General features: G+C 44.7%; 2 pseudogenes; both read right to left on the bottom strand.

The window, feature by feature from the left end:
- Nucleotides 1-11,227: 11,227 nt before the first annotated feature.
- Nucleotides 11,228-12,842, bottom strand: LOC122896629 (annotated as a pseudogene).
- Nucleotides 12,843-14,263: 1,421 nt separating this feature from the next.
- Nucleotides 14,264-23,013, bottom strand: LOC122896628 (annotated as a pseudogene).
- Nucleotides 23,014-27,030: the final 4,017 nt, after the last annotated feature.

Raw genomic sequence — 27,030 nt, 5'->3', positions numbered from 1 at the left:
AGGGCGAGGCCTCCTCATGGTGTGTCCCGTGTTATTTCACCTGGAGAAAGAACCGGATTGCAGAATCTCAGTACCAACCACACACTCCGCCTAACCCTCTAGCTGTTGTCTGGGCAGGCGGCCAACTCCGCGGGGGAGTAGGTGGACAGGAGATTGAGAGTTTTCCTTAATCCGCAGAAAAAGACTTCATTCAAGCATAAACATGTGAGAGTCATATTCCAGGCTGTGTGCGGGTCACTGGGGATACCAAGGAGAATACTAAAAGGTTCATGTTTTCCAGCAGGATACAGTTCAGTTGGAGGAAAAGATAATTACAGTACAGACACAGAGAACAAGATTCTGAGACATAGACAGACATAGATATCCAAAGATGGAGATTCTGAGAGCCACCAAAGGGAACTATGTTTTTTTTAAATTTTATTTTTTATTTTCAGCATAACAGTATTCATTATTTTTGAGCACCCAGTGCTCCATGCAAGCCGTGCCCTCTATAATACCCACCACCTGGTACCCCGACCTCCCACCCCCTACCCCTTCAAAACCCTCAGATTGTTTTTCAGAGTCCATAGTCTCTCATGGTTCACCTCCCCTTCCAATTTACCCCAACTCCCTTCTCCTCTCTATCTCCCCATGTCCTCCATGCTATTTGTTATGCTCCACAAATAAATGAAACCATATGATAATTGACTCTCTCTGCTTGACTTATTTCACTCAGCATAATCTCTTCCAGTCCCGTCCATGTTGCTACAAAAGTTGGGTATTCGTCAAAGGGAACTATGTTAAGGAAGAGATTGAAAGGAGCAGAGACGCCAGGCAGGATCACAGAGATGGGGGTGTGGAGCGCCACTAAAAGACAGAGAAGCTGGGGCGCCTGGGTGGCTCAGTGGGTTAAGCCTATGCCTTCTGCTCAGGTCATGATCTCAGGGTCCTGGGATAGAGCCCCTCTCCTGGTTCTCTGCTCAGCAGGGAGCCTGCTTTCCCCCCTTTCTCTCTCTGCCTCAGCCTCTCTGCCTACTTGTGACTTCTCTGTCAAATAAATAAATAAAATCTTTAAAAGAGAGAGAGAGAGACAGAGACAGAGAAGCTAGGAGACATACACTCTGAGACAGACGTTGTTAAGAAGCACAAGCCCAGAGAGGCATAAACAGAGAAGCAAAAACATCTTTCGTCAGCTCAGTCTCTTCTATTGTCCTCTATCTGTGTCAAACATATTTTAAATTCCAGAGCCCAAATCACACATTGCTGAGTGGACCTCTGCCAGACACTGTTATGTTAGACCCAGGTCTTTAGTCACCCTAGAATATCTTTCAGCCAGCATCTCAATTAGAATCTTGAGCCCGCCTAATCTACCTAATCTGACTTTCTTGTATACTCTTCCGCAAACCAAGGTCTTCAAGCCATAAACCTTAGTCTACATTTTCAGCCCCATTCAGCTTTACATTTCCTCTCTCTGAAGTATCTCCCCACATGCTTTCCCAGCCAGAAAGATTTCCCTCTTGGCCTCCTAGTTGTTGATAACCATCATGCTCATGGTCACTATACCATATTCCCCAAAGGGTTTAGAACAAGATTCACAATCTTTCTGACTACATGAGATCTTCCCAGCAATTTACAGCACCCTTCACTGGGCCCAATATACTCCAACCACATGGCGTCTTTATGTTCATCTTTGCATTAGCTGTTCCCTCTGCTTGGAATTCTCTCTCCCTGATGTTCGCATGATTGTCTTTTTCTTCTTCTTTTGATCAGAGAACTAAGCTTAAATGTCACCTCCTCTCCCTGACCACTCAAGTGTAGAGACCTAGTTATTACCCTGTTGTGTTGGAGGAATTTATCGAGGAGGTTACCACTGGCTGACCTGAGAGCTGGAGCCTGCAATGGGTATCTCTGCACCCCTTCCCTGTCTTCGGAATGTATACTCTGCCCAATGTTCCCACGGCCGGAGCCATTTCAGGGACATAGCCTTGAGAGAGTAAGATGTTGTTGAAACCATCTGGACTGAACACATGGCTAAACCCAGCTAAAGCCTCTATATAGAATTTTAAGATTCCAGTTGGTGGGTGCAGAGATCTACTCATCTTTCAGCTGTCCAAGACAAGCCTTGTATGTAAATTCTCTTGCTTGTTAAATCTGCCATCTACAAATCTGGAACAGTCTGCCTCTATCTTTGGTCTCTCCATGCTCTCATGTACAGGGGCCAATTTGTGAGCCAACACATTGCATATCTGAATTCTCTGCATAGCACTTACCGGCCCGTAATCTTTTTTCTAATCTCAGGGCCAGGTGTGTTTTAGAATTCAGATTTTTTTTTTCAATTTTACAAAGGAATACCTACTCTATATTACATAACTGCATATACTCGATGATACGTAACTACTGAGAAAGATCTAGAGCATCACTTATAATTAAACATTAGTATTTCTAGAGTGAAAAGCATGAACATTAACACTAAGGGTTAATCAAGACTATAGATAGCTTTGCATTACTTCAGGTCAGGTTTTGTCACCTAATGGGTTTGGGCTCCAAAGTATGAAAACACAACCTTATGTTTTTCAGAAATTTTGGGGTCATGGAATTGTGCCTAAAGACTTTTGAGCCTTGTCTAACCCTGTCTTATTTGTGTGTCTGTGCGTGCCTGTGTGTGTTGTATAGTTCTCTCCCTGATAGAAGGTAAGCCCCATAGCAGCAGGGTCTTGTCCTATTGGTTCACCTCTTGGCTACCCAATCCCCAGAGCACTGCCTGGCATGTACTAGCCACTCAATACCAATGAATGAATCGATCAATCAATCAATCAATCTTGGGAGAATTTTGGGCCCAGCTTCATGATTCCTCCATCTGCTTAACTCCAGGGGCCTTCACCTCCTCTTATTTTTAACCACTTCTATCTAGGCAACATTATTAACCTTGCCATGCCCTGAATGACTCCCCTAATTCCCTGGCATCTACACACCACCATCTCTCACTCTGAACATGTTCCAGTCAATTTTGGCTCTACTCCCTTCCACCACTTCTTTTATCTCCTTGAACTCTATTATTCAATGGCTCTTTCCATTTTCTTTCAACCTAGCAACCTCTTCCTACTTTTCTTCTGGCCAGTGTAAACCCTCTGTCATTTCCCCCTCTATCTTTAACCACCCTTGATGGCACCCTCCACCCATTTTTCCCTTGACATCTTACTAATTCAATTTCTTGGCTTTTCAGGACAGACTCTGAAGCCAGAAGGCCTGGGTTTGAATCTCAATTCCATCATTTACTAGTGAATGACCTTGGGTAAGTTACTTAACTGTTGCATCTCAGGCTCCTCTTCCATAAAATGGGTATAATCAAAGCACCTATCTTATAGAGTTGTTAGGAATAAAAGAGTGAATAACTAAAGAAAAAAGGGTACTCAGAACAGCACCTGGCCTTTAGCAAGATCTATGTAAATGTTAGCTATTGTTACTCCTCAGAGTAGTGTCTCTTAGCCCTTTTTTAGGCTGTGAAAACCTCTGGCAGTCCAGCAAAGTCTAAGGAATCCCTTCCTAGAATAATACATGCATGAGATAGAATATAAGAATAGGATTACAAAAGAAATATAATTATCAAGATAAAAAGAAACACATCTGTAATGTAGTAACATATGTGCTTCTTTATTTATACATTAAATCCCAAGCCCTATCAACAGATCTCATGGCTACCATGATTTCAAAATAGTGACATTATTTCAAGAGATCTGTAACAACACTGATATGCTATGAAAATCTGATTTCCACTGGTAACAAAGCCACAGGTACTGCTAATACTACTATAGTTTGTTACTCACATCCCCTGGAAGGACATACCACACTCGTGTTGGTGGTAGTGAAAGTAAAGATGCAATTTCGCCCTATCCAAGTCCGTGGGCTGCTTGAATTCTCCCTACAGTCTCTGAAGGGGCTGTGGACCCCAGGTTAAGAACTCCTGTGTTTAGAGCAAATGGAGGCCATTAAGTGAACACTTCCTCTGTCTTCACCTCCAATATTGTCTCTACCCACACTGTCCTCTCCTTGAGTCTCAGAGAAGAGAGGTCCTGCTTAAGGCTTGCCATTCCCACTGGGCTCTGGGTCCCAGCCCCTCCCATTTGCTTGGGCTTTTGTGCCATTGAGCATCTTCTCTCTTTATAGTACACACCTCTGTCTCAAGATCATTAGAAAATAGAAAACTGAGCAAACCCAACTTATGCACACAACAGATAATCATCACTTTGGGTGTATGTAGGCGAGAAGTGAGCAAAGGAGCATGTCACCAGAGCCAGCAACATTCAGCATTACCTCACAATCCCCAGGGGGTATTAACCTTACCAGGAGGTGGGAGAAAAACAAAGGTGGTTTCACCCCTGGGAGATAAAAATCACAAGATAACCCATATAACCCTTGAGGGTGCCTGCCATTTCCCCTGCAAAAACAGAGCTGCACTGGATCCAGCTGACTCTAAGGTAGCATTGGCAAAAATAAAGGACCCCAAATGATGAGGGCGGGAAGCATCCAAATGTGTGCTTGTTGGGGCACAATCTGAATGAATGGTTTAAATTCTAAAGGCGTGTGTGGAATATGAGAATGCGGCCAGCATCTGAGAGCGTGCTGAGGATGCATGCTGGCTGAGTGTTTACCATTTGAATAAATGCGACTGTGTCTGAATGAACTTGTGTGATTCCAGCCTAAGTTCATCATGACTTTACCATTGCCCAAATGAACAGCCATTGTTTAGTCTTGGTATAATCAGAACTTTCTGACTGCATTTTGCCATGTTTGATCATTTCCTCTTCCTAGAACCCCCACCTCCTTGGTTTTCATGACACCTAACTCTCCTGGTTCTTTCTACTTCCCTGACTGTTCCTTTTGGTCTTCTCCCTGCACCCCCTTTTCTTCTGCACCCCCTGTCTCTGGGGAGCTTAGCCATCTTAGTTTTAATACTGCCTCTCTGCTAAGGACTTCCCAATCTCTACCTCTAGCTCACCTTCTCCACTGAACTTCAGAATGAGGTAGCCAGTCATATGCCGGCCCCCTACACCGGATGTCCCTCTGGCATCTACAACACATATCCTAAACTAAACTCAATCATTGCCCCTTAAACCTTCTTTATCTCAGTTGATAGTAATATTGTTTCCCCAGGCACACAAGCTGGATCTTGGGTCTGATGCCCTCTTTGTTCTTTCTAATCAATTGCCAGATCCTGTTGATTTAACTCCTACATACTTCTTGAATCTGGCTCCTCCTTTTTCCTAGCTTCCAATTATCACCACCCCAAGTCTCTTGTCTGTATTATTTCAACTGGTCAGATCCCACAATTATCCCACTTAAAAGGATCTTTCAAAAAGCCAGAAAAAGACTTTTTCTAAAACTCAAATTTTCTTATGTTATCATCCTTGTTTTAAACCCTTTCAGTGGTTCCCCCTTGCTTTCAGTGCTCTCCATAGTCTGCTGCTTGCTGCCTGACTTCACTCTAACACTATACTTTCCAAAAGCAATGCACTACTTGATACTGATGAAATTTGGATGCTTTTGGGTTTGTGAGCGAATGACCAAGAAATAATTCTTGAGACATTCTTGGTGCAAAAAGATGATTTTATTATAGCATGGGGACAGGACGCGTGGGGGAGAAAGAGCTGCACTGGGATTGTGAGGAGTGACTGATTATATAGTTTTTAATTAGTGGGGGTTATGGATAGCATAGGTCTCCAAGGAATTTGGAAGCAAGGCTTTCAGGACCTTGAGGGGCTAGCTGCTGTTAAGGTAAGGTTACTTTTAGAAGACATACAAATGGCCAACAGACATATGAAAAAATGCTCAGCATCGCTCAGCATGAGGGAAATACAAATCAAAACCACAATGATATACCACCTCACACCTGTCAGAAGAGCCAAAATTAACAAGACAGTAAACAACAAATGTTGGCAAGAATGTGGAGAAAGGGGAACCCTCCTACACTGTTGGTGGGAATGCAAACTGGTACAGCCACTCTGGAAAACATACGGAGCCACTCTGGAAAACATACGGAGGTTCCTCAAAAAATTAAAAATAGAGCTACCCTATGACCCAGTAAATGCACTGCTAGGTAACAAACATAGTGATCAGGAGGGGCACCTGCACCCCAATGTCTATAGCAGCAATGTCCACAATATCCAAATTCTGGAAAGAGTCCAGATGTTCATTGACACATGAATGGATAAAGAAGACATGGTATGCGCACACACACACACCCCATAATAAAAAAGAACTCTTGCCATTTACAACAATGTGGATGGAACTGGAGGGTATTATGCTAAGCCAAATAAGTCAATCAGAGAAAGACAATTATCATATGATTTCACTCATATGTGGAAATTAAGAAACAACATGGAAGATCATAGGGGAAAGGAGATAAAATAAAATAAGGCAAAATCAGAGAAGCAGACAAACCATAAGAGACTCTTAACTCTAGGAAACACATTGAGGTTTGCTGAAGGGGAGGTGGGTGGTGGGATAGGGTAATGGGTGACGGGCATTAAGGAGGCACGTGATGTAATGAGCACTGCATGTTATCTGCAACTGATGACTCACTGAGCTCTACCTCTGAAACTAATAACACACTATATGCTAATTAGTTGATTTTAAATAAAGTAAAATTTTAAAAAGATAGTTATTTTAGTCTTTAATAAAACAGAAACATTAAAGCATTAAGGAGGCCAAGGAGCATTAAGAGGAAGATCACACTCTGTATGTTTCAAGTATCTATCAATGGGTTGTAAGATGTAAGGAGACTTAATTTAAGCTACATTTCTCTAATCTTTGTTTCCCTCATTGATCCCACCCACAGTAGCGCTGCCAGATGAGATACAGGGTGCTCAGTAATTAAATTTTAATTCAGATGAACAAATAATTTTTAGTATAAGTATCTCCCGTGCAATATTTGGGATATACTTATATATCAAAATTATTTGTTCTTTATCTGAAATTCATATATGAGTGAGTATTATGTATTTTTATTTGCTAAATCTGGCAACCCTACCCCACAGATAACACCCAGGATACCACTGGTGAAATGGCCCTCATCAGGCTCCCACAGTTCTGTATGTCCACCTCTGAATCAATACTTACCCTCCTGAGAGATCAGGGATCTCTTCCTCTTCTTTTAAAGATTTATTTATAATTAGAGAGAGAGAGAGAGAGCTCACACACAAGTGGGGGAGGGTCAGTGGGGGGAAAGAGAGAGAAGAAGACTCCCTGCTGAGCGTGGAGCCTGACACTGGGCTCAGTCTCATGACCTGAGCTGAAATCAAGAATCTGATGCTTTACTGACTGAGCTACCCAGGTGCCCCAGGGATCTCTTCTGATCTCTGTATCCTTGGTACAAGATACAGGGCCTGGTGCAGAACAGGTAGCAGTGTTTGATAACTGAATAAACGCAAATGTGTGACATAGCAATAAACCTTGCATCATTTGGTGGAATTGTTAACCTTAAAAATAAAAGTACCCGGTTACTTTTCCAGCAAAAAAGAGGGGAGGTTATTTGGTAATAGCTTAGAATTGCAATCTAGCACAAGCAAACTATGGCAAAACTATAGGAAAGTCCAGAGAACAAAGGAGAGGATCTCTTTTATATAGGAAGGGGGGGGGTGTTTGGAGAAGATGACACAAACTAAATGTCCATTGGAGTAAACTGGGAGTTTGAAGTATAGTGGCATCTCACTGGCTAAGCTGTGATGGTCTCTTGTTGGCTAGGCTGTTGCCAAGGGAGGAAGAAATCTTCACTCCCCCTGTTGGGTTAGTCTATTAGTTTCCACATGCAAGGCCCATCCACTCCTGTTGAGTCTGCAATGAGTAACTAGTGGGGTTATGAGAGTTCCCCCTGCCAGTCTCCCAAACCCCTCATTCCATTCTAAATGAGATTTTCTTTTTTTAAGATTTTATTTATTTATTTGACAGACAGAAATCACAAGTAAGCAGAGAGACAGGCAGAAAGAGAGGAGGAAGCAGGCTCCTCACCAAGGAGAGAGCCCGATGCCGGCTCAATCCCAGGACCCCGGGACCACGACCTGAGCCGAAGGCCGAGGCTTTAACCCACTGAGCCACCCAGGCGCCCGAGATTTTCTTTTATTAGTTTTATTATTTCCCCCTTTTGATGAAGATCTTTCTTTGAAAGCATCATTGATCAATACTCAGGTTTTTTATATTTAGTGGTTTTGTCCCTCAGTTCTAGGAAGTACCTTTACTGGCTGTCATGTCCTACATTGGAGGGAAAATGCATAGCAGGTGGAAATCACTTAAAGTCATATTTGAGCAACCAAGAAGGTTAGGAGGAAGAAACCTTAGGTACTTCCCATCTAAAGTCTATATCTTCTCAAGGTGATACGTGTTAGAAATCATCTTGAAAGGTTGAACCAGATAGCTTTATTGGGTACATCAAGTTTTTCTTTTAAGTTTGATAGGCAACAAAATACGAAATTTAAAATAATTACACAAAACAGAAGTAACATAATCTCAGACTGTATGACAGTTCTTTTTTTTTTTATTTTTTTACTGTATGACAGTTCTAAATCAAGAGGCTAGGTCTGAAAGTAGCCAGCTGAAATATTTATTGGCACTTATTCCAACCTAGGGGAGAAAGTTTCTCCTTATGAAGGCAAACCCAAAGTCATATATGCCTCCTGGAGGTCTCTGGTTAAAGTGGCCATGAAATTAGAATAGTGAATACTGCAAGAGCACACTGAAAGTGTGTTTGGGAGATATGGTGAAAGAACAAACATGATGTAACACCTGATTAACTTTCTGCAAAACAGCAAAACTTCAAAGACATTTTAAAACAATATTGTTGGGGGGGAGCAGTATTCTTAGGGGCGCCTGGGTGGCTCCGTCAGTTAAGCGTCTGCCTTCAGCTCAGGTCCTGGGATTGAGCCCAAGCCCCAAGCCTAGAGTTGGGAATCCCTACTCAGTGGGAAGCCTGCTTCTCCTTCTGCCACTCTCCCCTGCTCGTGCTCTCTCTCTCCCTCTCAAATAAATAAATAAATAAAATCTTTTCTAATTAAAAAAATAAAAATAAAACAATATTGTTATCTCAAAGAACTGTTTGGAACCAAAGTGTTATTGATAATACAGTCCATAAGTTTGCAAATTCAGAGGCCATGATTTGGATAAGAATCCAAAGTCAGTGAATAGTTCAGATGAAAGAAAAGACTTTTGTGAATTCTGAACCCCCTAACCCTTTAGAAAAAGCAAGCGAAAATTAACTTGTACTGGGATCATAACAAGGCTGTTTCTGAAAGGCCATAATCGAAAGAAGAGGTTTCCTCCTTCCATGAGGGCTTGGGAAATGTAGACAAGGGCTTTGTCTTTCCACAGAAAAGAGAAAAGCAACAGTGATAAAAAGGTTTACAGGTGTGATCTGGACATCTTGGGAAAGCTGTCTCATCAGATGTCATCTCCTTCAATTCCAGGAAATCTTTACTTTCAGGTCACCAGGTGGTGTGCAGGTTAGGGCTTAGTCCTTTCTTCAGATGCATCACATGAATCTAAGTGTCTGATCCCTGGAGTGTGGCATCATAAGGGTTGGTTTGCAGTTCTCAATAAAGGCCTTTTCAGCTAGGTTGAAGGGTTTTTCCAGAGGTGTCTTTTCCAACATATGAAATCTCCAGGTTGCAAAGTATGATGCTTAAGGTTATCATCACCCAAGAGTGCACTGTAAAAAGATTGCTCTACCAAAGCACAGCTATTTTTATTTATTTATTTATTTATTTATTTATTTGACAGAGAGAGAGAGAGAGAGAGAGAGATATCACAAGCAGGCAGAGAGGCAGGCAGGGAGAGAGAAGGAAGCAGGCTCCCCGCTGAGCAGAGAGCCCGATGCGGGGCTCGATCCCAGGACCCTGAGATCATGACCTGAGCCGAAGGCAGGGGCTTTAACCCACTGAACCACCCAGGCGCCCCCTAAAGCACAGCTATTTTTTAATAGAAGCAATTTGGCCGTTACCAAATTGAAGTACCAATAACAGTGCTTTTGGCCAAAGTATTTGGAGGGTCATGCCAATTGAGTCTTAATAGTGACACTAGTTCATGTGACTAACTGAAGGCCAGGGATGATAATGCACAATGAAAGCAAACAGCACACACTTGTTGAAGCACCTGACCAGTAGAATGGGTTCCCTGACCACTCTGAAGTTAGAGATGCCTGCCTTTCCAGGACGGAACAGGACCACAGCAGGGTCTCATGGGGAAAACGCATGGTCGCCAAGCCTTAACCAGTGACTGGATTTTTCAGCTGGTGTTTGCCCCTGTCAACCTTACCCTTCAACCTCTACCACAAAGGCTGTGTCCTTGAAGGCCTCATCCTAACTGGCAATAAGGCAAGGAAGGGGGCACAGGTGTGTCCCGACAGCCCCCTTCCCTCCTTTGCCTTCCCCCAGCTGCTCACACTGCAGCGCTTGTCTGGACCAGCCAAGGGTGAGGCAGAGCCTCAGGCACACACACCACTCCCTAGGCCCTCTTCACCACCGCCGGCTCCACCGGTGCACACTGGCCACTAAAGAACATGATCTCCAAGCAACTTTGCATCCAGTTTATAATGAACCTCACTCCTGTGTGGGTCAATAACAGCATTCTCATGACACTTTCTCAGCACCTAAGAATATGAGCTGGTCAGGAGGTGGGGGAGATGGGCTCCATCCCCAGGAATGTGGGTCCAAGGCCAGCTCTTCCGCCAGCTTTACCCCCAGAAATTCTAAATACTGTCTGAGCACTCACTCTGCAGAACTCAGCTCAGAACCGTGCATTCAGAAATCCTCAGTTCCATTCAAAGAAAAGGCAACATCATGACTAGGCAGATATGTTCCAGGGGAAAGCGCAAAACAGAAGGGGCTTGAAAAGCGGAAAAGACCGAGAAGACACTGAGAAGAATTGGGCCAAAGGGCAGGGCAGACAGGGACAGAAAACCTGGGCCACAATGCAAAACACCAACCAGCTCCCACCTTCTCTCCCTTCTCTGTTCATTCCAGAAAAATTAGCCTGGAGCAAGAGGGTGGGGAGGAGTAGGAGCACAGCATTCGGTAACAAAAACAGAAGGTCGGGTGAGAAAGCAGGAGACAAAGAGATGGCATTCTGATCAGGGTGAAGTGACGGGGGCGATGACCACCAGCAAGATAGGAGGCACCTAGAGAATCTGTGAGGCACCAACTATGCAAGCACGTGTTTCTAACGGAGAACCCAGGGTCTGACCACGTGACACCCACTTTGGCCTTCACCTGCCCTGTGTCTGCAGCAGCTCCTCTGGCTCTGACATTGAGCAATAAAGAGTATTTTCTAATTGATCTATTTCTTCAGAAGTAGGCTCTGCAAGTAAGTTCACCTTGGGGTGTAGGGCAATGGGGAGGACTCCGGCCTCTAAGTAGCTGATGAGACCCCTCAGGGCCTGTAAGAATCAGTTGTCCGGCATATCTGAAGACCAGTCAGCCTCCTCCTGGGCCAAGTGGAGGATGAAGTTGGTGAGCTGGCTGGCAGTGAGGTGGCCCAGAGCCGGAGTGGACTTGCATATGGCCTTGAGGATCCTGAGGCACTGAGATCGGCAGCCCAAGTCGACCTGGTCCAAAGCCCACAGGCTTGGCCACCATAGGTTGTCATACTGTGCCAGCCGGTGTGGTCTGGCTATGAAGACGGTGTTGCCAAGTGTCCCTGATGGCAGGAAATCAATGACAAGATGCTTGTTGCGTTCATACTGCACTTCCAAAGTCAGGGTTTCTGGGGGTGGTGCTGGTCGGATCACAATCCAAGAGGGACCCTATGGCTGGCCAGTTGATGGAGCCAGCCACTACCTTCTCAAATGTGTCTGCCACTGTCTTTGGGGAGAGGTAGCCCCCAATACACCACAGTCCCAGTAACTGCTACCATGAGGAAAATACTCTGGGTTCTCATGATGAACCAGGTAGAAGACAGGGACATTCATGATGGTGTCCTCACCAGGAATACATGACCATGGGTTCTACTCCAGCACGAGGGGCACAATGATTTGGATGTTGTCAGCTGTCACCCCTGCAGGTCATCCTCTAGAGGCTGCCACTCAGGTACATGTCCCGAAGTGGCATGTCAGGCATCATGGCCCAAAGGAAGCTCCAGAGCTCAGCACATAAGTCCACAGAAGCTTGCTTGGCCTGAGCCTGCTCACCAGCAGGGATAGCTGCCCAGTTCCAGTAGTAAGTAAGAAGTTTCTCCTGCCGGGACGTGAGGAGTAGTGACTTCTTCAAGTCTTCCTGGCCCTTCCTGGCCAATGGCTTGGGTCAGGGTGGGCAGAATGTATCCGTGTCAAAGGCCAAGGAGTCTGTGGGAAGGGTCTGCAGGGACAGGCTCAGGCCTGTCTTCATGTCCTTATTTAGCAAATTGGTGGGGGGAAGGAGCCCAAACAGTTCCGTTCTTCCCAGCTCCTTATCTCTGAATGGCTCAGGCGGTTGGATGGGGCTGGTACGGGCACTAATTGCCTTATCATACATCCGCTTAATGCCCAACATGGCTGCTCTACCCACCCTCAGCACGAACGAGGCATTGGAGAGCACAAAATCAATGGCTGTGCCGATGCTATTGTCATCCTTCTTGCCTTTGCGCTCACCAGAGCTTGCCGTTGCTCACGGTGGAGGGAGACCAGGTAGGAGTCTTATCAGTGTAGCAAAGCTCTGGACCAGGTGCAGCAGGGCCCGGTAGAGACTAAGCACCGCCTCTGGGCTCCATGGGGCCATGGGGGACCGACAGGGGCTGGGCGTCAAGCCACAGACTGTGCAGGTGCTACCATTCCTCGCTAGGAATTCACCTCTCCCGGAGGTCACCAACCAACATGTCCCCTTCACCTCCTGGATACAATCTTGCATGTGGAGTTGAGGGAAAGGACTCAACTTTTCCTGAATTATACTTTGGACAGGTGGGATAAGTGAAAGAGGCAGTTTTGCAGACTTATTCACCTTTCCCACCAAAACTGATTCATGAATGCCATCATTTCCTCAATAGACCAATGGTTTGATGCATATGCAGTGGAAATTTTAGAATTTCTGGGAGGGCTGTATTGTTATTTGACCCAAACCAGAGCTCTCTCTTTTTTATCAAGCCAACAATTATTAGACATCTAATGTTGTTTTTTCCTCTCTGAGGTAAATTCTTGGCTATCTCTTAGTTAATTTTTCCAAATCACATGGCAGAAGATCCCCTTAGACCAGAGGTTTGGTTATTGGTTTCCTCAAGAGTAGCAATTTTGGAGGAAATGTCAGTGAAATGGTTTACTTTGGCTTCCAGAGAGTCAAGTCTGGAATGCCCAGAAACCTTAGCCAGAGCTAAAGCTGCCAGAAAAAGTATGGCAATACAATAAATTTGGGGCATAGAAGTCATTTTTAAGTTTACCCCCATTGGAGGCAAGGCAGTCTCATTGTTTCCATAACATTCCATAGTCACGAGCTACCCCAAAGGCATACCTGTATAAATGTTTGCAGTTTTACCTTTGGCTAAGGAACAAACTCATGCGATGGCGTATAATTCAGCCTATTGGGCTTAAGTAAACAAAAGGTTAAAGGTGCTATTTCAGTGGCTTTGAAAATGAAATATGCAATAGCATACCTAGCACAATATTTACAATTTTTATCTTTTAAGTAAGAAGCATCAGTAAAACATGAAAAATCTGTATTGGTCACAAGTTTCCTGCAGTGTCATGGAGAGTCAAAAGGTAATCTGTTCATGTCAAGCAGTCATGAGGGGTTTCACTTGGTTCCAAATGTAGCCGTAATTCTGAGATCAGATGCCCTATTTAACCTGAGCTTGAACAAACTGATTTTTCTTTGGCAACTTTATGTCCCTTTAAGGCCAAAAGTTGTTTTTTTTTTTTTACCCTGGAATTTTAATTATGTACATAAATAGCAACAGGAGAAGGCAGGGTTCTAAGGCATTATCTGTAGGTGAAAGGATTACTGATTAGTCCACCTGTAGTGTGACATCACCCAAGATAACAAAGAGGCCTCGTATAGTTTTTCCTGAAGAAGAAAGCCAATTTACTATATTCAGTTCTGACTTCTCTGCCATTTTTCTAAAGAAATATTGGTTTACTGCATGTAGTTTCCAGTATTTACCTTTAACTGATTAAAATGGGCAGAGCAGGGACGCCTGGGTGTCTGTCAGTTAGGCATTTGACTCTTGATTTCAGCTCAGATCTTGATCTCAGGGTTGTGAGTTCAGGCCCTGCATTCAGCTCCACGCTGGGCATGGAGCCTACTGTAAAAAAAAAATAGGCAGAGCATGGAGCATTCTACTAATTTCCAGGTGAACTCTTCACATTTCTTGGCTTTTGAAAGTTCTCCTTCCACAAATCTTGTACGACTATGTATCCTCGTAAACCCCAGGCATATAATCTCGTGCTACTGACCTGGACAAAATGATGGCTTGTTGTGGATAATAAACAGAAGCAGTTACTCCCATGAACCCAGGTGGATACACCAGCTTCCTTATTTTTGAACCTCTAGCCAAAAGAAGTCCAACAATGCCAGCAAAACCAGCAAAACACCAAGTTTTTTTTTTAAGATTTTATTTATTTATTTGACAGAGAGAAATCACAAGTAGATGGAGAGACAGGCAGAGAGAGAGAGAGGGAAGCAGGCTCCCCGCTGAGCAGAGAGCCCGATGCGGGACTCGATCCCAGGACCCTGAGATCATGACCTGAGCCGAAGGCAGCGGCTCAACCCACTGAGCCACCCAGGCGCCCCAAAAACACCAAGTTTTGAAGGGAAAAGTCCTGGAGGTACATTTTGGAGATATTCATAGCTGTCTAACCCCTATTGAACCAAGCTCAGCATCTTGGGCTTAGTTTGTGAGTACATTTCCTGACACCAACTTGCATTTGGCTCACAATAATTTTGGAGATGTGAGATGCTTTCATCAAATTGGGCCCTTGGCTCCCCCATATATTTAGTTTGACCTTCAGGAATGGAGTAGAGCAAAAGCTCATTAACCTTCATGGTGGTTGTGTGAGGTGAGTCTTTTTTAGATGATGCATAGACTCAAGTTGAGCAGACTCAGACTGGCTGGCCCCACAGACCTGAATGGCCTTAAACATGTTGCTAGCAGTGGTGGCTCTGGTGGGGCCCAAGGTGGATGCTATTTCCTGTGAAGAGGTTTGAGTGGGGTGCCTGGGTGGCTTAGTCATTAAGCATCTGCCTTTGGCTCTGGTCATGATCCCAGGATCCTGGGGTCATCATCCCAGGATCCTGGGATCGAGCCCCACGTCAGGCTCCTTGCTCAATAGGAAGCCTGCTTCTTCCTTCCCACTCACCCTGCTTGTGTTCCCTCTCTTGCTGTGTCTCTCTCTGCCAAATAAATAAATAAAATCTTTTTAAAAAATTTGACTAAAGGAGCAGAGAGGCAAATCATCTATGTATTATAACAAGGTACACCTTGCAGAAAACTTTATATCATCCAAATGAGCTTTTAAGGTTTGTGAAAAGTAAAATTCTGGGAGAGCTGTACACCTGTCAGGGTGTATTGCCATTCCTCCTGCGTGAAAGCAAAAAGATATTGGCTATCCTTTTCATCTGGAATACTAAAAATGCACTACGTAGATCATTTACAGTGAAAAATTTGCTTTCAGTGGGAATGGGTGTTAGCAGCATATGGGGGTTAGGAACAACAAGGTGCTGAGGGGCAACAGTATTATTTATTGTTCAGAATTTCTGAACAAACTTCTATACTTGGCCATTGGGTTTTACGCAGGGGATAATGAGACCCTGAAAGTTATAATCTTCTATTATGAGCTTGATGCTCTGAAGGGCTTCTTTATTTATAGGGCATAAATTATGGGATGAGGTTTTGAGGGATTTATTTGAATCTTGATGGGAGATGCAGTGTGGATTCTGCCAACATCAGTTGAGAATTTCACCCATAAATGGATGGGTGATCCAATAGGAACAAATGATCCATGTCCCTGGGCTCAGCTATAGTGGCATCAGAGATAGAACAAATAAAAGATGTCAAACAATCATTTAATTCCACAAGTTGGCTATTTTGATTACTACTGTCAAATTCTAGAATTATTTCCCCCCATTTGGGAGAAATTCTGGTGTGATACTTTTCTAAGAAATATCAGCCCACGAAGACATGAACAGATAGTTCTCCAAAGAAGACATACAAATGGCTAAGAGACACATAAAAAAATGTTCATCATCATTAGCCATCAGGGAGATTCAAATCAAAACCACATCGAGATACCACCTTACACCAGTCAGAATGGCCAAAATTAACAAGACAGTAAACAATGAGTGTTGGAGAGGATGAGGAGATAGGGGAACCCTCTTACACTGTCAGAGGGAATGCAAGTTGGTGCAGCCACTTTTGAAATCAGTGTGGAGATTCCTTAAGAAATTAAAAATAGAGCTTCCCTATGACCCTGCAATTGCACTACTGGGTATTTACCCCAAAGATACAGCTGTAATGAAAAGAAGGGCCATTTGTACCCCAATGTTCACAACAGCAATGGCCACAGTTGCCAAAATGTGGAAAGAGCCAAGATGCCTTTCAACAGACGAATGGATAAAGAAGCTATGGTCCATATATACAATGGAATATTATCCATCAGAAAAAAGGAATTCCCAACTTTTGTATCAACATGGACAGGACTGGAGGACATTATGCTGAGTGAAATAAGTCAATTAGCATATGGTTTCACTTACTTGTGGAGCTTAAGGAATAACACGGAGGACATTGGGAGAAGGAGAGGAGAAGTGAGTTGGAGGAAATCAGAGGGGGAGACGAACCATGAGAGACTGTGGACTCTGAGAAACAAACTGAGGGTTTTGGAAGGGAGGGGGTGGGGGCATGGGTGAGCCTGGTGGTGGGTATTAAGGAGGGCACATATTGCATGGAGCACTGGGTGCGGTGCATAAACAATGAATCTTGGAACATTGAAAAAACAAAATAAAATAAAATAAAAATAAATATCAGCCCAATAAACGAATAGGGGCAGAGTAACGAAGGGGGGGAAAGATGAGTAGCTCTCAAAGGGCCTAGACAAAAGGGAATAGGTTCAGAGACAGGAACTTGTTAAAGTTTATTAGCTATATCCACTATTTGAACTGTTTTAGGACTCCAAGACAGAGGCTGCTTTTATAACAGTGGGATTAATCACCGAGGGTATAGCTCTGGTGTCAATAAGGACAAAGATTCTGTCCCAATCTGGAGAATGGTTTCTCTAGGCCAATTAAGAGGGAAGATTGAGATGAGCCTTTGTAGTTCCTCAGAGCCCCAGTCACTGGGATTAGGAAGATATTGGAAAAACTGACTAGAGGACAGAAGGTGCCTGGAGCGCTTAAAGTTGCAACAATCTTTCTTTTTAATAAGAACATTATCTTGAAGTTTTAGATCTTTGCAATAATAGCAGAAACTTGAAGGGTTTTGGTTTTGTTTAGGGGCCCTCATTTGCCAGAGTTGAAAACTGAGAATCATAGCAGTCTTTCTTTTAGGTAACTCACCTAGGATGCAAGCAAGCTGGTTTCCCATATTAACTAAATCTGGAGGAGGCAGCTTCTCATTCTGTCCTGGTCCTTTTATTTTTTTAATGATTTTATTTATTTATTTGACAGAGATCATAAGTAGTCAGAGAGGCAAGCAGAGAGAGAGAGAGAAAGAGAGAGAGCGAGAAACAGGGTCCCTGGTGAGCAGAAAGCCCAATGTGGGGCTGGATCCAGGGCCCTGAGATCATGACCTGGGCGGAAGGCAGAGGCTCAACCCACTGAGCCACCCAGGCGCCCCTGTCCTGGTCCTTTTAACTAAAAGAGAAATATCCCAGTTCAGCCTGTTAATAAACATAGAGTTAAATGCCACTCAATGAATTCAGCATCTAAAGGAAGACCAGAATATTCTTTTAAAAAATTATTTATTTGAGAGAGTGAGTGAGAGAGAGAACAAGTACGGGGAGGAGCAGAGGGAGAAGCAGACTCCTGGTGGAGCAGGGAGCTGGACTCTGGATTTGATCCCAGGCCCCTGGGATCATGATCTGAGCCAAAGGCAGACACTTAACTGACTAAGCCTCCCACATGCCCAGACCAGAATATTCTCTTTTTTTTTTTTTAAGATTTTATTTATTTATTTGTCAGAGAGAGAGAGAGGGAGAACACAAGCAGGCAGAGCAGCAGGCAGAGGCAGAGAGAGAAACAGGCTCCCTGCTGAGCAAGGAGCCCAATGTGGGACTGGATCCCAGGACCCTGGGATCATGTCCTGAGCCAAAGGCAGCAGCTCAACCAACTGAGCCACCCAGGTGTCCCCAGACCAGAATATTCTTAAAAGACAATTTGGTGTTGATTATAATAGTCATGAACAGTTTCATCAACCTTTTGCGTACAAGCCTGAATTTTGTTCCAATCAATCAGCAGGCTTGGGAAAAGTTACTGTAATTGCTCTGTGTAAATTTCCCGGTGGAGATTTCCAAAGAGTGTTCTAGCATCTTGACAAAAGTTAGGTGTTTGTGGGGCGCCTGGGTGGCTCAGTTGTCAAGTATCTCCCAGGGTCCTGGGATTGAGCCCCGCATCGAGCCCTGCATTGTGCTCCCTGCTCACCGGGGAGCCTGCTTCTCCCTCTCCCACTCCCCTTGCTTGTATTCCCTCTCTCGCTGTGTCTCTCTCCGTCAAAGAAATTAATAAAAATCTTTTTTAAAAAAGTTCGGTATTTGTTTCTCTAAATCCCCTTCAAGATGATCCATTGTGGCTAGTTTCATCCAATGTTTGGCTTGGTCCTCACCAACAAACATGTGAACTATTGATAGGAATCTGACAAACCAGGTTGATAAGTTTGAATAACTATGTTAAATTCTTCCTCAGTCACTTTAGGAAACTCTTTAATTATGGCTCACAATTTGGCCTTAATCCAGGCAACGTAGATTAGATCCTCAGAGGACTTAACCTTGAAAAGGCAGGTTTCAGTAGGCTCAAAAGAGGAACAAGAGGGAAGAGGGGGAAGATTCAGAGGAAAAGGAAAGTTCAGCAGACAGAATAGAGGAAAATGGAGCCAGATGCAGGGCCTGAGCATAAGGTGGCCACCATGTATCTACAGCTATCAAAGAAAACGGAGGAGGGGGAAAAGAGACCTTGCAAGCCATTTTGGCTTCTTTCAATAGTTTTCCTCAGTTAATTTAGAAATAGTCTTTTGCAGAGACAAACTTAGAACCCTGAAAACATCTGGAAGCCTCAGGTACCACTTAAAATAGGCATTCAGCTGCTTCTTTTCCTTTTTGCCCTTTAAAAAAAGTTATTTTTTTTTAGGTACTGCAGCTTTCCAATTTAATTGAGTAAGCAAGTTTGGGGAGATCAAAAGCTCAAGATTATGTTCATTAACGCTTTAAATTTCTTTGGTTAAGTCAGTCCACTGACATGAATGTGCATGTGGAGGACCCATAGTTTTTAAACATAAAACTGGCCAGAGTCCCAGTAGGGAGGAGTGCTCTCAAAGTATTTTGATAACTGAAATCCCATCACTTAGAGGTTTTTTCCCTAGAGCAAAGAGACAATTCCTCAACAGCATGCTTTTGAGAGGTACAGCCTGGTTCCTGAAGGATCAGACCAAAGGTTACCACAATTCCAGTAGGAAAGGCCCAGTTCCAGAGGAATGGGACCAAAGGCCAGCACAGTTACAACCAGAACAGTGCCATCCCAAAATACAGTTGGTTCAAAGTCCTACACATTTTATACTGGCACCAGTTCCAACAGTAACAGCAGTCTGGTTCAAAACAGAACTGAAACTAAAGGTCAGCACAGTTCCACCAGGCCAAACAAGTACTGGTAGAGATTTTAAAAAACAACAAACAACAAGGCCTTAAATGGATCCTGAATACATTCTGGAGAGCTCAGACACAAAGCATCCAGCTAGAAAACCAGGAGAAAACTTACTTTCAAAACCTCTGGATCTGCAAGAAAGCAGTGAGCCCAATGGGCTCTGTGCATATAGATAACAATTTGCTCACCAGCCTTGGAATTGTTGGGGGCCCTCCCATTCCTTGTTCTCTTTCTCTAAAATAAGAATAAATAAAATCTTTAAACAAATAAAACTCTCAGTTATTTTACCAGCAAAAATGGATTTCTTAAAGAATAGCCAAGAATTACAATCTAAAACAATCAAGCTAAGACAAAACCATAAGTAAGTCCAGTAAATGAGAAAGGAACTCTCTTTTATAGAGGAAAGTTGGGTTGGGGGAGAGTGTTGGGAGAAGCTGTTATAAATTAAGAGCCTATTAGAGTAAACTGAGAGAAGTACAGTGGCTTCTCATTTGCTGAGCTGTCACTGTCTCTCATTGGCTGGGCTGTTGGTACAGTAGAAAGCAAGCTTTGTTCCTTCTGCTGGGTTAGTAGAGTAGGATGGACTTGTGAAATATTTCCTCCTTTTGGTTCTGCAATTGATAACTAGTGCTGGGGTGAGAGTTCCCCCTGCCAGCTTATGAATTCCATTCTAAATGGGGTTTCCTTTTATTATTTTTTACAGAATCAGTACAGAGTATCAGTTCCACTCATATCCACCTTCCCTTCACAGCTTTGGAAGCATTATCTCCCAGAAGTCATCCGTGGGCTTAGAGAAGTCATTATAGCCATTATAGGGTTCTTTTGGAGGGAGAAAAGGAGTGGGAGGAAGACTCCTATTCTGACTATACTGTGCTAGGAAGGCAAAGAGGATAAGAGCAAGGGAGGAAGTGAGGGAAGAAGCAAAGAGGATGTGGACAGCTTGAAGGAAAGGCAGAAAAGAAAGCAGGTAAGAATGAAGGCTAGAAGCAAGGAGTCAGCTGGCACCAGAGAAAGAGTAAAGCCAGGAGGCAGGGAGCGGGAGCCAGAGAATGGAAGCTCTGAAGTTGTGAATGGGACCATTCTTCTCCTCCAAGGGAGGACACAATATCTCTCCTCCTAATGGAGGCAGCGCAAAAGCCCCCCACCCTCTTCATGGTCAGAGGCACACATGCAGGGCTTGGCCCTCTCTGGGCCACCTCTCTCTCCAGGCTGGGAGTTCTGATGTGGGAAACAAAAGCAGAAGAAAAATTATTAAATTTCCTTACTACCGGGGCGCCTGGGTGGCTCAGTGGGTTAAAGCCTCTGCCTACGGCTCGGGTCATGATCTCAGGATCCTGGGATTGAGTGCCGCATCGGGCTCTCTGCTCAGCAGTGAGCCTGCTTCCCCCCCCCTCTCTTTACTTATAATCTCTGTCTGTCAAATAAATAAATAAAATCTTAAAAAAAATTTCCTTACTACCTACATCCCACTGAAACAGGTAGAGTGACATTCTTCTAGGGACTCAACTGCCTCAATGTTGACTCTTTGCTAAGGGCAAGAGGCAATCCTAGCCAGACGACCTCCCCCCACTCCAGGATCCTGTAAGCCTGCTTTAATAAATAAAAATTCTTTTGGAAACTTCTTTTATCTCTAACACCTGTCCCTGGCCAAGATACATGTTGGCAATCATCCCCTAAGCACATGGCCCACTGATATACATCTGAATGGTTTCATGATTAAGGTTTTTTTTTTTTTGTTTTTGTTTTTGTTTTTTTTTTTTTTTTGACAGAGAGAGATCACAAGTAGGCAGAGAGAGAGGAGGAAGCAGGCTCCCTGCAGAGCAGAGATCCCGATGCGGGACTCGATCCCAAGACCCCAAGATCATGACCTGAGCCGAAGGCAGCGGCTTAACCCACTGAGCCACCCAGGCGCCCCCATGATTAAGGTTTTATTAGACGGTAATAAATGACCATTTCCCAACAATAGCTACCACCCTTCAAGATCCTGGAAACCTTGCTGCCAAAATTCCTTAGAGACTTACATGATCCCAAACCCCCTGCCAACTTGAAAGTATATAATGGGCCACTCTTCATGATGCCAGTGCAGCTATTTTTGCCCATGAGACCTTTCCCCCATGCTTTAATAAAACCACCTTTTTGCATCAAAAACGTCTCAAGAATTCTTTCTTGGCTATAGGCTTCGAACTCTAACGTCTTTCCTACATCAGTTTGACTAGTTTCTCCAATTCCCCCAGCCCCCAAATCTGGTGGATTAGGGAAAGATTCTGATAATCTCCTCCCCTCCACGCTGGGTGGGGTTTAATGAAGACTTGGAACAGAATAAACAACTGTGGGGGAGATGGAGGGTGCAGCAGCACCCAGAAGTGGGGGGCCCATTGTGTGGAGGTGCCCATTCATGGTGGGAGGCTTTAGAGGAAATGTCTGTAATATGTCTTGCCCATGCACCCACTGAAGGGGGCACACGTGGGGCACTGGTCATCTTTGTCTCTCAGCCTCATTTTCCTCTTCTGTGAAATGGGAATAGGAATACTCATTCGCTTTCTCTGAGCATACTGTGCCATAAAATGCGGTCAGTGAGTAGTAACGATTATCCTTAGTGCTGTGCCTTCTTAGTCCACTTGTGCCATGTGAGACTGTCCCAGTGGTGTGAGTGTGGGTCACGGTGGGGAAACCCTGATCCGCCATCACAGGAAGCCCAAAGGTGGCTCAGGGCCTCAAAAGGCCTGAGAGAAACTGAAAGTTCCGGTGAAGGGGCTTGGACAGGCAGCAAATTCCTTTTTTACTTCTGCAACTTCCAGGTGGGGAAGACACCCGCTCTGGGACCAAAGATTGGACCTATAGGCTGCACCCTCTCTAAGCAAAGTCACCTTAGATTGACTATCCTTGTCACTCATTTTATTAGAGGGACTGCTAGCTAAACGGAAGGATTCACACCAAGACTCTAATACAGGGCCATCCTATAGACCTGAATTAGTGTGGGAAGACAAGACCCAGGGAGATGAAGGAGAGCGGCAGGGAGCTTGGAGAGGCACCGGTTCTGCCACCCTCTCGAAGTGCCTTGCCTGCTGGAGGGATGCCCGGCATTCGCGCATGAGCTTTCCGCCGGGGCCTTGGGAGGGGTCGGGCTGTACTCGGTAGGGGTGCTGTCCGCGCATGTGTATCCCGCTCTCGTCAAGTTCTCAGTGGCGTTGGGGGAGGCCCCTGTGGAGCCGTAGGGGCGATTGAGTAGGACAGTAGCCCCGCCCATAGGGGCGGCTGTTAGGGAATTTGGACGAAGCGGTGTGTGACAGCTACAAGTCACAGACGGTGGAAGAGTCTAAGAGAGGCCGCCAAGGGCGGTTTAGGAGGGCACTGAGTCCTCAGAGGTAGAAGGGCGGCTGGGGGAGCTCTTTTCGCTGGATTGCAATTTGCAGTCCCCTGGAGGTGGCCGGAAACCAGAGGACTGAAGAGAGCGGGTGTGTTAAGCCTGGAGGAAACCCCCTCGTTCCTGTTCTTACACCTCCAGGCCCTAGAAGGGACTCAATCAAGTCTTATCGCCCCCAGGTCATTCCCCCCTCCCCCCACGACAGAAAATATAAATTTGGACAGTAACTGCTCTACACCCGCCCCCAGTCTTCTCCCAACATTCTGGCGGACTCTTAAGTCAAAAAGGGGCTTCCGTGAGGGCGAGGCAGGGTTGAAAGACCCGCGATGGAGCCGCCTCTGTGGCCTGGGAAGAACCGCTGCTTCCTCATCTGCCACTGGACCTGAGGAAGACGCCAGACCGGCCTGGCAAGGGCCCAGGAGGGACTTTAGACCACTAATCAGGAAGTGAAGCCTGGTCTAAAGAGGGACTTTAGACCACTAATCAGGAAGTGAAGCCTGGTCTAAAGAGGGACTTTAGACCACTAATCAGGAAGTGAAGCCTGAAGCCTGAAGGAGGTGCGCAGAAGCCCAGTGTGAGACTAAATTAATTACTGTGATGCCAGACACTTGTAGGAAAAGGGAAAAAAAGAGCCATTGGCTTCTCCACCCGCAGGTGCAAAGTGACAGAAGCTTCAGGGGCCTGAAAACCTAACGTTTTTTATGAATGAAAATCCCGAGGCCCAATCATACCATCTAACACTTGTATATGCTGGGTCAGGCTCTGTTGTGAGTGTATTTACTCTGTTAATCCTCACAATAGCCCTATGAGGTAGGCGTTACAATCATCCCCAGTCTACAGATGAAGAAAGTTAAGTCCTGGAAAGTTAAGCCATTTTGCAAAGTCACGTGGCTAGTAAAGTGCAAAGCAGGATCTCACAGTCAGGCAATCTGGTTCCAGAGTCTGCACTCCTAGGAGCACAAGCTTATATGGCTCTGGGTAAGAGATCACATAAGAGAAACCCAATAGAAGGTGAAGATTGGAACTCATTTTCTGAGCACCTGTTTTCATACTATTGTGTTTCTCCCACGTTATTTCAATCTTTCCAACAACTCTGGAAGGAAGGAAGTGGAGGGAACTGAGACAGAGAGGTTCTGTATCCTGCCCAGGTCACCTAGATAGTAGTTGAATCAAGCTGAGGAAGCAACTTGACTCAGGTAACAAATGAGTTAACCAAGACAAATGATGAGGCTAAAATCTAGTTTTCCTATCTCTCTGTCTTGGGGCATTTTTACTACATGCATTTTAACAAACATTTATTTGTTCATTCAGCCAATGTTTGTCATGCCAGGTGTTCTTGCAGGCACTGAGGATTCAGCAGTGACCAAAACGGACATGGTCCCTGTCCTCCAGTCTCTGAGGGAGGTTGAAGGTGGAGGGTGTCGAAGGTAAACAAAATTGGGCATATTTAAGCAGTATAGATAGATTTTATTCAGTTATTACTGTTAGTAGGGGAAAGAGCTGAGCTTCGTTCCGATTTGTGTGGAAGTGACCGGGTATTTTATTTCATTTTTTAAAGATTTATGTATTTATTTCAAAGACAGAGCCGGAGCGGGAGCGATGGGGTGGACGGACAGAGGGAGAAGGAAAGCAGACTCCCCGCTGAGCGGGGAGCCCTACACAGGGCTCTGTCTCAGGACCCCGAGATCATGGCCTGAGCCAAAACCTAGAGTTGGACGCTCAACTGACTATGCCACCCAAGTGCCCCATGACTGGGTATTTTAAAGGGAGGATGAGAGAGGAGGGAGCAGGGGCTCAAGTAGAGTCAGGGAGGAGGTAAAAAATGACAAAAAGCCGGTAAGAAGTTTAGTCACTGGAAAAGCAGTTAGGCCTGCTGCGTAGTTAGGCCTGCTGTGAAGTTAGGAGCTATCCTCCCACAGAGACTGGGAGATAGAGGCCCTAGCTGTTCTTATGATTACATTTCAAAGGAATGGCTCTCAGGTCCTTAAGAAATCACTTTCTGAGTTGTAGGAGATACATATACATCTCAAAGGAATAGGAAGAATTCACAGTTGAAAGCCCTTTTTAGCAAATGCTCTAAGGAAGGGGGGGTCGCGGGCTCACCATCAGGCTCTGGCTAGAACAAATGGTAAATTCTTTTGACAGTTCCAAGCTTTTTCAGACAGGAACTCAAAAGAGGGCTGGGCCAGCTCAGCTTGCAGCCTTAGGCTGCTAGAAGCCAAGCCAAAGTTTGGTCAAATCCTTTGGTATGGGGTTGGGGGAGGGGGAGTGTTTGAATGGAGGGTTTGTGCAGAGAGATTCTGCAGTTCTCAAGGGAGATGGAACTGATACATGCACAGAAGACTTCCAGATAGTGATGATATTGAAGACCTGGGAGACCTGGAGAAGGAATTTACTATAATGGTGAACTGAGAACCCAGATATGCAAAGGTCTGTGAAGGAAAGCAACCTGGGGGGAAGATCAAGTGAAACGACCTGGGGCACAGGTAACACACAGTGAACGCAACAAATCAGGGCAGGGCTTGGGAGAGTTGGACAGTTGAAGTCTGAGGTCTTGGGTACAGACAGTTGGGGGCCAAGTCACTAGTATTTATGTGCCACCAGGGCCACCCAGTGAGGTCACACAAATATTTACTGTACAGGACACCTTGTGCTGAGGGAATGAGGACAGGGATCTAAAAGTGAACCTTTTTCTCAGGTCACCCATCTGTGCGGGGCTGCATCGGCCAGGAGAGAGGGGTGCCTTTTTCTAATAACCACAAGCTGGCCACACTGTCAGCAGGAGGGGCAGTCTACGCAGAAGGGCGCCTTTGTCTAAACAGAATGAAGGTGCTAGACTGGCAAGCTGTGGCTTGAGTGCCAGGTACTGAGATAGTAGCTGCCAGGGTAGCAGACCAGCTGTAAGGTTATTGAAAAAGCTGAAGCATCTAAGCAGCTGTCTTAAAAAAGCAAAAAAACAAAACAGTGCCATGAACAATGAATGTATGTTATCTTATTGCAGGGTCGATAGCAATAGTCCAATGGGCATGTTCAACCCCTCCATGGAGAAACAGCAGTGAGGACTGAACAACGGAGAGTGTGATAGATCTGGGTACTCACTGATACTTTAGCAAGACTTCATTCAGGTGATTGAACCCCTCTCTTGCCCCATCCTGCATCCCCTTCCCTCTCCCCTTTCAGGCTCTTTCTGGGTCTCTCTTTCCTATTCCTTTTTTTTTTTTCCCCAACAGAATTGAGCATTCGTTATGTGGTACAGTGCATGTAAACAGTGTCCTCACTGATGTCCCCAAAATCAGGTAGAGGAAACAGACACATTTTCCTAAGTTTATTGGGTTACTGATTTATACATTTCTATCTTATGTAAAGGATTTGAAGCGGCTGTCAATTCCAAGATTTATCTTTTCCTGCCACTATGCTAAAGTGGACAATAAAATGAACCTAGGGCAAGATGATAAAAATCCCTTTTTACTTATTTCTCTTTATTTAGTTTTTTGAAGATTTTATTGTTAAGTAATCTCTACACCCAACATGTGGCTCGAAATCACAACCCCAAGATCAAGAGTTGCAGACTTCCAACTGAGCCAGCCAGGCAGCTTTATTTATTTTGCTTTAAAATGTTTATATTGGATACTTATTTATTTTGTTATCTTCTTTTCAAGTGTGCAGAAAGGCAGGTGTTAATATAAAACATCCCCAGTTTCATCATATCTTCATGTTTTGGCATATTTACTTCAGATTTTATTTTTTAACAAATTTTAAAGATTTTATTTATTTATTTTAGAGACAGAAAGAGACGACACGAGCAGGAGGGGGAGAGGGAGAGAGAGAACTTTAAGCAGACTCCACGCTGAGCATGGAGCCCAACATGGGGCTCAATCCCAGGATCCTGAGATCAGGACC

The sequence above is a fragment of the Neovison vison genome, chromosome X (assembly GCF_020171115.1).
Source record: "Neovison vison isolate M4711 chromosome X, ASM_NN_V1, whole genome shotgun sequence".
Lineage (NCBI taxonomy): Eukaryota > Metazoa > Chordata > Mammalia > Carnivora > Mustelidae > Neogale > Neogale vison.
The sequence above is the reverse complement of the archived record's forward strand: the minus strand, read 5'-3'. Positions and strand labels throughout refer to the sequence as shown.